Source organism: Zingiber officinale, chromosome 5B (assembly GCF_018446385.1).
Source record: "Zingiber officinale cultivar Zhangliang chromosome 5B, Zo_v1.1, whole genome shotgun sequence".
Classification (NCBI taxonomy): Eukaryota; Viridiplantae; Streptophyta; class Magnoliopsida; order Zingiberales; family Zingiberaceae; genus Zingiber; species Zingiber officinale.
In genome coordinates this window covers 41,423,347-41,432,133 of record NC_055995.1, presented here as the reverse complement: position 1 = coordinate 41,432,133, position 8,787 = coordinate 41,423,347, and positions in this window count along the sequence as shown.

The window sequence follows — 8,787 nt, the reverse complement described above, 5'->3', positions numbered from 1 at the left end:
TCAGAGCCCGATCGTGCTTTGACTTGATCGTAAAATTATTTTATAATTTGTAATTACTATTATAATTAATATTTTGGATATTTTATAGAATTATTAAGATTTTTTATTTTTGGAAGTTTCCTAGATTGTTAGGAAATTCTACTTTTAGAATGTTTCTAAAATTATTTTATAAAATTAAATTTAGAAATATTTTATTAATTTAGAAATTATCATTTCTAAAATTTTAAGAAATATTCTATTTTTTTTAAAAAAAATCTACTTAGTTAGGTAATACAAAATTTAGAAAGATTCTAAAATTCTTTAAAAATCTAGATTTGAGATATTATGAATTAAATTATAAACATTATTATTTTCTAAAAATTTTAGATTTATTAAAATATTCTATTTTTGGAAAGTTTCCTAAATTATTAAGAAGTATCAAATTTAGAAAAAAAAAATGTAGATTTGAATTATTCTGTAAGGCTAAATGACTTTACGCTCGATTAGACTTTGTCTGACTGAGCACGTGCAGACACCTTGATGCTCGCTCGGCCTTCGCTCGACCGGTAGTATACAACGAGTTTCTATAAGGCTAAATGCCTTTATACTCGGTCGGGCTTTGCCTGACCGAGCACATGTAGACACTTTGATGTTCGCTCGGCCTTCGCTCGGCCAATAGTATACTACAAACTTCTATAAGGCTAAATGCCTTTATGCTCGGTCGGACTTTACCCGACTGAGCGTGTGCAGGCACCTTGATGCTCGCTCGTGTTAGCTAGAGCCCTAGAGCCAATCATTTGATGATTGTATTTTGGACTTGTTGTATCATATTCTATATAAATAAAGGCATTTGGTTTTTGGTTATTATACTTACTTGTAATGGTGCCAAATAAACTAAGTATAATAACGTCCTTGAGTAGACGGTTCTCGCCTATATTAATCGGTTAGTTGAACCGATAGTGAGATGATATAGGGAACACTACTCTTAATCATTCCTAGTCGAGTATTAACATTCAGGGACAATGTTAATGCAATAAGACTAGCATGTAGGTCAACTCGATGACTTGATCTCACAAGTCATGGATATAGAGATATTAAGTTGACACATGGGTATGCATTGGAGAATGTATACTGAATGACTCGCCATGAGAAAGTATCATGGATCATTATATGAGTGTCATATACTTTCTCATGTGGCTATTAGTATGACTACTAGTCCTTAGACCTGAAGTCACCATGGATCCCTACATAAGGAGTTATGTACTTTGGTTTCGTCAAACGTCACCCGTAACTGGGTGGACTATAAAGGCGATTACTGGGTATGTATCGAATTATGCAGAGGGATGTGAGTGATGTAGATGGGATCTATCTCTCCTATATTACGAGAGCGACATCGATATTCTTGATAGAGTGAGACCACGAAGTGCATGTCCATGTCCAAATGAGTCACTATAGGATATTGAGCTCATTTGATTGAGTGAGTCTACTTGGAGTTTAAGATTTAGATTGATTAGAGGATGACACGGTCTATGCCTCACATTGATCAATCTAGATGTCTAGGATAGAAGGACACTTGTCATATTTTGTGAGGAGTCACAATTAGTAGTCACAAGGTGATGTTGGATCTCAACATTCTTGTAACTTGGGTAGTAATGATGTGTTGCTAGATACCGCTCATTACTTATGCTCCTAAATGAGTTTAGGGGTATTGTCAATGTTACAAGAACTTATAGGGTCACACACTAAGGGCAATTAGATGGAAATTAGGTTCATTAGATGAACCTAAATGATTACGTTCATATGATGAACCAAATCGGATTAAGAGTAATCCAAAGTAGGCTAATTGAGTTGGACTCAATTTGGTTCATGTGTTAAGTGAGTCTAATTTGGATTTAGACTCATTTAATTAATTTAATTCAATGAATAGAGATTCATTAAATTAAAATTGACTTGAACCAATGGTTAGATTAGATCAACCAAGGGAGAGAAGTGGTCAAGTTTGACTTGACTTAAGTAGGAAGATGAAGAGTCAAGTTTTGACTTGACTTTGACTTGACCAATGCCACATCATCAAGGCTTCTTCATTTGGTCAAGTTTGACTTGACCAAATGCCACCTCATGGAGGAGATCAAGAGACTTGACTCTTGATATTCCATGGGGGTTACATGCCTTGAAGTGGATGGCCACTTTTAGGTGGAATGAAAAATTGATTTTTCATTCAAGTGGTTGTAACTTCATCTTCTTCTTCCTCTTGAGTTTTTCTTCTTGCTCTCCCTCTCCTCCCTACTGATCTCTAAGGTTGCTAGCACATCCTTAGAGATTTTTCTCCATCTCTTGCTTGTGTGGATACATATAGAGAAGTGTCTACTTTGACACTTTCGAGATCCGGCGAACCGAGGACAAGCGGGATTGCGAAGGGCTTCGCATCAAGGGTATATTCTTTCTTCATGTAGATCTAGGAGTAGATCTAAGTTGTAAACTCGTATTCGTAAATTTTTTTTCTATATTCTTCGCACGAGATCCGTTGGCTAGGGTGATTCGGGGTTTCCGCGACGCGAAAAAGCGGTTTTCGCGGCCCGAAAAACCCAACAGTGGTATCAGAGCCACGTGCGAAGCGAGTACGAGTTTAGATTCTTATTTTTACGAAAAATATAGATCTGTAAACTTTCTGTAAATTCATGTTTTTATAGTTTTAATGGGTAATTTTCTCGTAGAAGCGAAGCACAAGTGTTTAGACACTTGTAGGCTTCGACTACCGAGAAGAATTTTCCGAAACGGCAATGTTTCGCCCCAAAATTTTTTTGGGACAGCGGGCTTAGGCGCTGTTAGATCGCAAAGGAACCCTCTCGATAGTTAGATCGCGGGTAGGGGCGCTGCCCCTGGCCCCGCAAGGGGATTCGTTCCGCGATTGCACCCGAAAATACTAAACGGGACCGCCGGGAAAAATTTACTCATAAAATTGTAAAAATTATGAAAATTATAGAAAAAAATTATGAAAAATATATAATTTAGAATTATATATTAATTTTGTGATAGTCATGGCCCAAAAAGACCCAATAAGATTGGAATTATGTTGTAATTCATATTACGGCCTGCGCGCCGTTATTTGTGATGCGTGTGCTGTATTTATTTTTATTTTTATTTTCACGACCTGCGCGTCGTGCCTTTCTCTTATATTCTGGTTGTAAATTAGATTTAGACTCGAATGTAACTCGAGTTTCAAAATTGTAATGTAAATTTTGAAGCGGTGGAAGGTCCACACGAGACGGAGTTACGAGGAGGGCACGAGCAACACGAGGTGGTCAACGGAAGGAGCTTGAGAAGCTGTTGACCTTAGGTTGACCATCAGATCTTCTCATTGGCTTGAGAAGATGTAGTAGGGCCATGACTAAATCACAAATTAATTTAATTAATTGTTTTTGTGTGTATGTGATGCATGCTAGTTAATTAAGTAATTAATTAGTGCCTAACGATTAGATTAGATCTAAGTCGTGCACATGATGCACCCTTCGATTAGATTAGATCTATCGAGTATATGATACGCATCATCGTTTAGATTAGATCTAAATCACGTCAACTCGTAATGCCTACCATGTCGTGATACCTACCACTACCTCGATCGCATGTAGTTGTTGAATCTGCCAAAGCAGAGCAACACATACTATCTTGGTAGGGTACGGAGGGACAATCTTGGTTCCGCCTATCAACGCATGGGTGAGTACAACTCAATTAGATTGAGTATTCCTAGTTAACTTGGTTGGATCGAGTATAACTATAGGCATTCTTCCAACGGTTGGAAAGTTAGGTCAAAATCACATATATATTAACTCTCGGGTGTATTAGCCAAAGTTAACTCGAGTTTTAATATAAATGCGGATTTTGATTCTATAAACAAGAGTTGCATAGAGATGTAATTGGTAATTGTTACCTACCGATAATACTAAGTCTTGGGTGTATTAGCCAAAGCTAACTCAAGGGTTAGTATGATGTGGATCTTGTCCCACATGAATTATAGAATTCAGTGGGAGCACCATTTAGTTAAAGGCCTAATTAAATGATTAAGAATATGATATTTATTTCTGCTTTTATTTCTGTTGTAGATTACCATGACGTCAAATACGAACACCTTCTCCCTGCGATCTGTCCTCGAGAAGGACAAGCTCAACGGAGCAAACTTCCTGGACTGGTACAAGAACCTAAGAATAGTTCTCACCCAAGAACGTAAACTGTACGTTCTGGAGCAGCCCATTCCGGAGGCTCCTCCTGCCACTGCCCCGCGAGCTGACCGAGATGCTTTCAAGAAGCATCAAGATGACGCATTAGATGTGTCTTGTCTAATGCTCGCGACCATGAACTCTGAACTTCAGAAGCAACACGAGTTAATGGGCGCTTACGATATGGTTGAACATCTTCGTCAACTGTATCAAGGTCAAGCGAGGCATGAGAGATTTGAGATCTCAAGGGCACTATTTCAGTGCAAGATGTCAGACGGGGCTCCAGTAGGCCCATATGTACTCAAAATGATTGGGTACATAGAGAACCTACAAAGGTTGGGGTTCCCTCTTGGCCAAGAGCTGGCCACTGACCTGATCTTGCAATCCTTGCCGGATAGCTACAGTCAATTCGTTCTAAACTACAATATGAATGAGATTGACAAGCCACTGCCCGAGCTGCTTAGCATGTTAAGAACTGCTGAGCTAAACCTTAAGAAGGCTAAACCCAACACTGTTCTGATAGTTCAGAAACATAAGGGCAAGGGCAAGCCCAAAGGCATGGGAAAGTCCCAAACCAAGGGAAAAGGTAAGGCACTGAAGCCTAAAGGAGGGGTCGCCAAGGATGCTACCTGCTTCCACTGCGGTCAGACCGGGCACTGGAAGAGGAACTGCAAGGTATACTTGGAGGATCTTAAGAAGAAGTGAAGTGAGACTTCCACTTCAGGTATATATGTTATAGAAGTCAATCTATCTATTTCTACATCATGGGTATTAGATACTAGATGTGCTTCTCACATTTGTACTGACGTGCAGGCGCTGAGAAATAGCAAGGCATTGACAAAGGGCGAGGTGGACCTACGAGTAGGCAATGGAGCACGGGTTGCTGCTGTTGCTGTAGGGACTTACTTTCTATCTCTGCCCTCTGGGCTTGTACTAGAGTTAGTCGATTGTTGTTATGTGCATGTATTAACTAAGAACATTATATCAGTTTCTTGTTTGGACAAGAAAGGTTTCTCGTTTACTATAAAGAACAAATGTTGTTCCGTCTATTTAAACGATATGTTCTATTGTAGTGCACCTCTGATAAACGAACTCTATATTCTAGACCTTGAGAGCCCTATCTATAACATAAATACCAAGAGGTTCAAGTCAAATGACATGAACCAAACCTACCTCTGGCACTGTCGCTTAGGTCATATAAATGACAAGCGCTTATCCCAGCTCCATAAGGATGGTTTGCTGGACTCATTTGATTTTGAATCATATGAGATATGCGAGTTATGCCTACAAGGCAAGATGACCAAGACTCTCTTTAGTGGGCACAGCGAGAGAGCGACTGATTTGTTAGAACTTATACATAGTGATGTATGTGGCCCTTTCAATGTCGCTGCTAGAGGTGCTTATAGGTACTTCATCACATTTACTGATGACTTCAGTAGATATGGTTATGTGTACTTGATGATACAAAAGTCTGAATCCTTTGAAAAGTTCAAAGAATTCAAGAATGAAGTACAGAACCAGCTTGGCAAGAGTATTAAGATACTTCGATCCGATCGAGGTGGAGAATACCTTAGCCATGAGTTCCGTGACTATCTAGCTGAGTGTGGGATTCTATCCCAACTCACTCCTCTTGGAACACCACAGTGGAATGGTGTATCCGAAAGGAGTAATCGTACTTTATTAGATATGGTACGATCTATGATGAGTCACACAGATCTTCCGGCATACCTTTGGGGCTATGCTTTAGACACGACAACTTTTATACTCAACCGAGTTCCATCCAAGGCCGTGATAAAGACACCATATAGGATATGGACTGGGAGAGATGCCCAGGTGTCTTTCATGAGGATTTGGGGTTGTGAGGCTTACGTTCGACGTCAAGTCTCAGATAAATTAGGACCCAAATCTGAAAAGTGCTTTTTCATTGGATATCCAAGGAAACTAAGGGATATTACTTCTACATTCCCAGTCAACACAAGGTAGTTGTGGCAAAGACTGGGGTCTTTCTAGAAAGGGACTTTGTTTCTAGAAACACTAGTGGGAGCGCGTTCGATCTTGAAGAAGTTCAAGATGCGAACAATAGCACTTATGCCTCGATGGAAATTAAACTGGAACCACAAAGCGTTGTGGATGATGTTGTTCCACAAGGAGTTGAGGAACAACAACCAGTTCAAGTAGACATACCTCTTCGCAGGTCTGATAGGGTACGTCGTTATCCTGAGAGATACTCATTTCTCTTGTTTGACCATGATGACGTTATGCTCATAGAGGATGAGCCTACCACCTATCAGGAAGCTGTGATGAGACCAGATTCCGAGAAATGGCTAGAAGCCATGAGATCCGAAATGGAATCCATGTACACCAACCAAGTATGGACTTTGGTTGATCCACCTGAAGGGGTAAAACCCATTGGGTGTAAGTGGGTCTTTAAGAGAAAGACTGACATGGATGGACTTATCTATAAGGGTCGCTTGGTAGCTAAAGGTTTCAAGCAGATTCATGGTATTGACTATGATGAAACCTTTTCTCCAGTAGCGATGTTTAAGTCCATTCGGATCATGCTTGCTATTGCAGCCTACCATGACTATGAGATATGGCAGATGGATGTCAAAACAGCGTTTCTGAATGGAAATCTGCTCGGGGATGTGTACATGACATAACCTGAGGATTTTGTAGATCCACAGCATACTAGTAGAATATGCAAGCTGCATAGGTCCATTTATGGACTAAAGCAAGCTTCTCGGAGCTGGAATCTTCGATTCGATGATGCAATTAAACAGTTTGGTTTCATCAAGAACGAAGATGAGCCTTGTGTCTACAAGAAGGTTGTAGGGGATATAGTTGTCTTCCTCATATTGTATGTGGATGACATACTACTCATTGGGAAGGACATCCCTATGCTTCAATCTGTCAAGACCTGGCTAGGGAGTTACTTCTCAATGAAGGACTTAGGTGAGACATCCCGCATTCTAGGAATACAGATCTATAGAGATAGATCTAAGAGATTGCTTGGCCTAAGTCAGAATACATACATTGACAAGGTACTCCTACGGTTTGCCATGCAGAACTCCAAGAAGGGATTTCTGCCGATGTCACATGGCGTGAGTCTTTCGAAGACTTAAGGTCCCTCTTCTAGAGAGGAGAGAGACCGCATGGATCAGATCCCTTATACCTCAGCCATAGGATCGATCATGTACGCCATGCTATGTACTCGACCTGATGTCTCGTATGCTTTGAGCATGACGAGCAGATACCAGTCAGATCCAGGTGAAAGTCACTGGATAGCGGTCAAGAATATTCTTAAGTACTTAAGAAGGACTAAAGAATATTTCTTGATATATGGAGGCGATGATGAGCTAGCTGTAAAGGGTTACAGTGATGCTAGCTTCCAGACCGACTAGGATGACTATAGATCGCAGTCGGGGTTCGTATTTTGCATTAATGGTGGTGCTGTTAGCTGGAAGAGTTCGAAGCAGGATACAGTAGCTGATTCTACAACAGAAGCCGAGTACATTGCTGCATCAGAGGCAGCAAAGGAGGCAGTTTGGATCCGCAAGTTCATCATTGAGCTCTATTGTGACAACAATGGAGCTATAGCACAGGCGAAGGAACCTCGCTCACACCAGCGGACCAAACACATACTACGGCGCTTCCATCTCATTCGAGAGATCATCGAGAGAGGAGATGTGAAGATTTGCAGAGTACCTACAGAGGCTAACATCGCAGATCCCTTGACCAAGGTTTTGGCACAGAGGAAGCATAATGGTCACACTAGGTCATTGGGGCTTAGAGCCTACACTGATTGGCACTAGTGCTAGTGGGAGATTGTTAGCTAGAGCCCTAGAGCCAATCATTTAATGATTGTATTTTGGACTTGTTGTATCATATTCTATATAAATAAAGGCATTTGGTTTTTGGTTATTATACTTACTTGTATTGGTGCCAAATAAACTAAGTATAATAACGTCCTTGAGTAGACGGTTCTCGCCTATATTAATCGGTTAGTTGAACTGATAGTGAGATGATATAGGGAACACTACTTTTAATCATTCCTAGTCGAGTATTAACATTCAGGGACAATGTTAATGCAATAAGACTAGCATGTAGGTCAACTCGATGACTTGATCTCACAAGTCATGGATATAGAGATATCAAGTTGACACATGGGTATGCATTGGAGAATGTATACTGAATGACCCGCCATGAGAAAGTATCATGGATCGTTATATGAGTGTCATATACTTTCTCATGTGGCTATTAGTATGACTACTAGTCCTTAGACCTGAAGTCACCATGGATCCCTACATAAGGAGTTATGTACTTTGGTTTCGTCAAACGTCACCCGTAACTGGGTGGACTATAAAGGCGATTACTGGGTATGTATCGAATTATGCAGAGGGATGTGAGTGATGTAGATGGGATCTATCCCTCCTATATTACGGGAGCGACATCGATATTCTTGATAGAGTGAGACCACGAAGTGCATGGCCATACCCAAATAAGTCACTATAGGATATTGAGCTCATTTGATTGAGTGAGTCTACTTGGAGTTCAAGATTTAGATTGATTAGAGGATGACACGGTCTATGCCTCA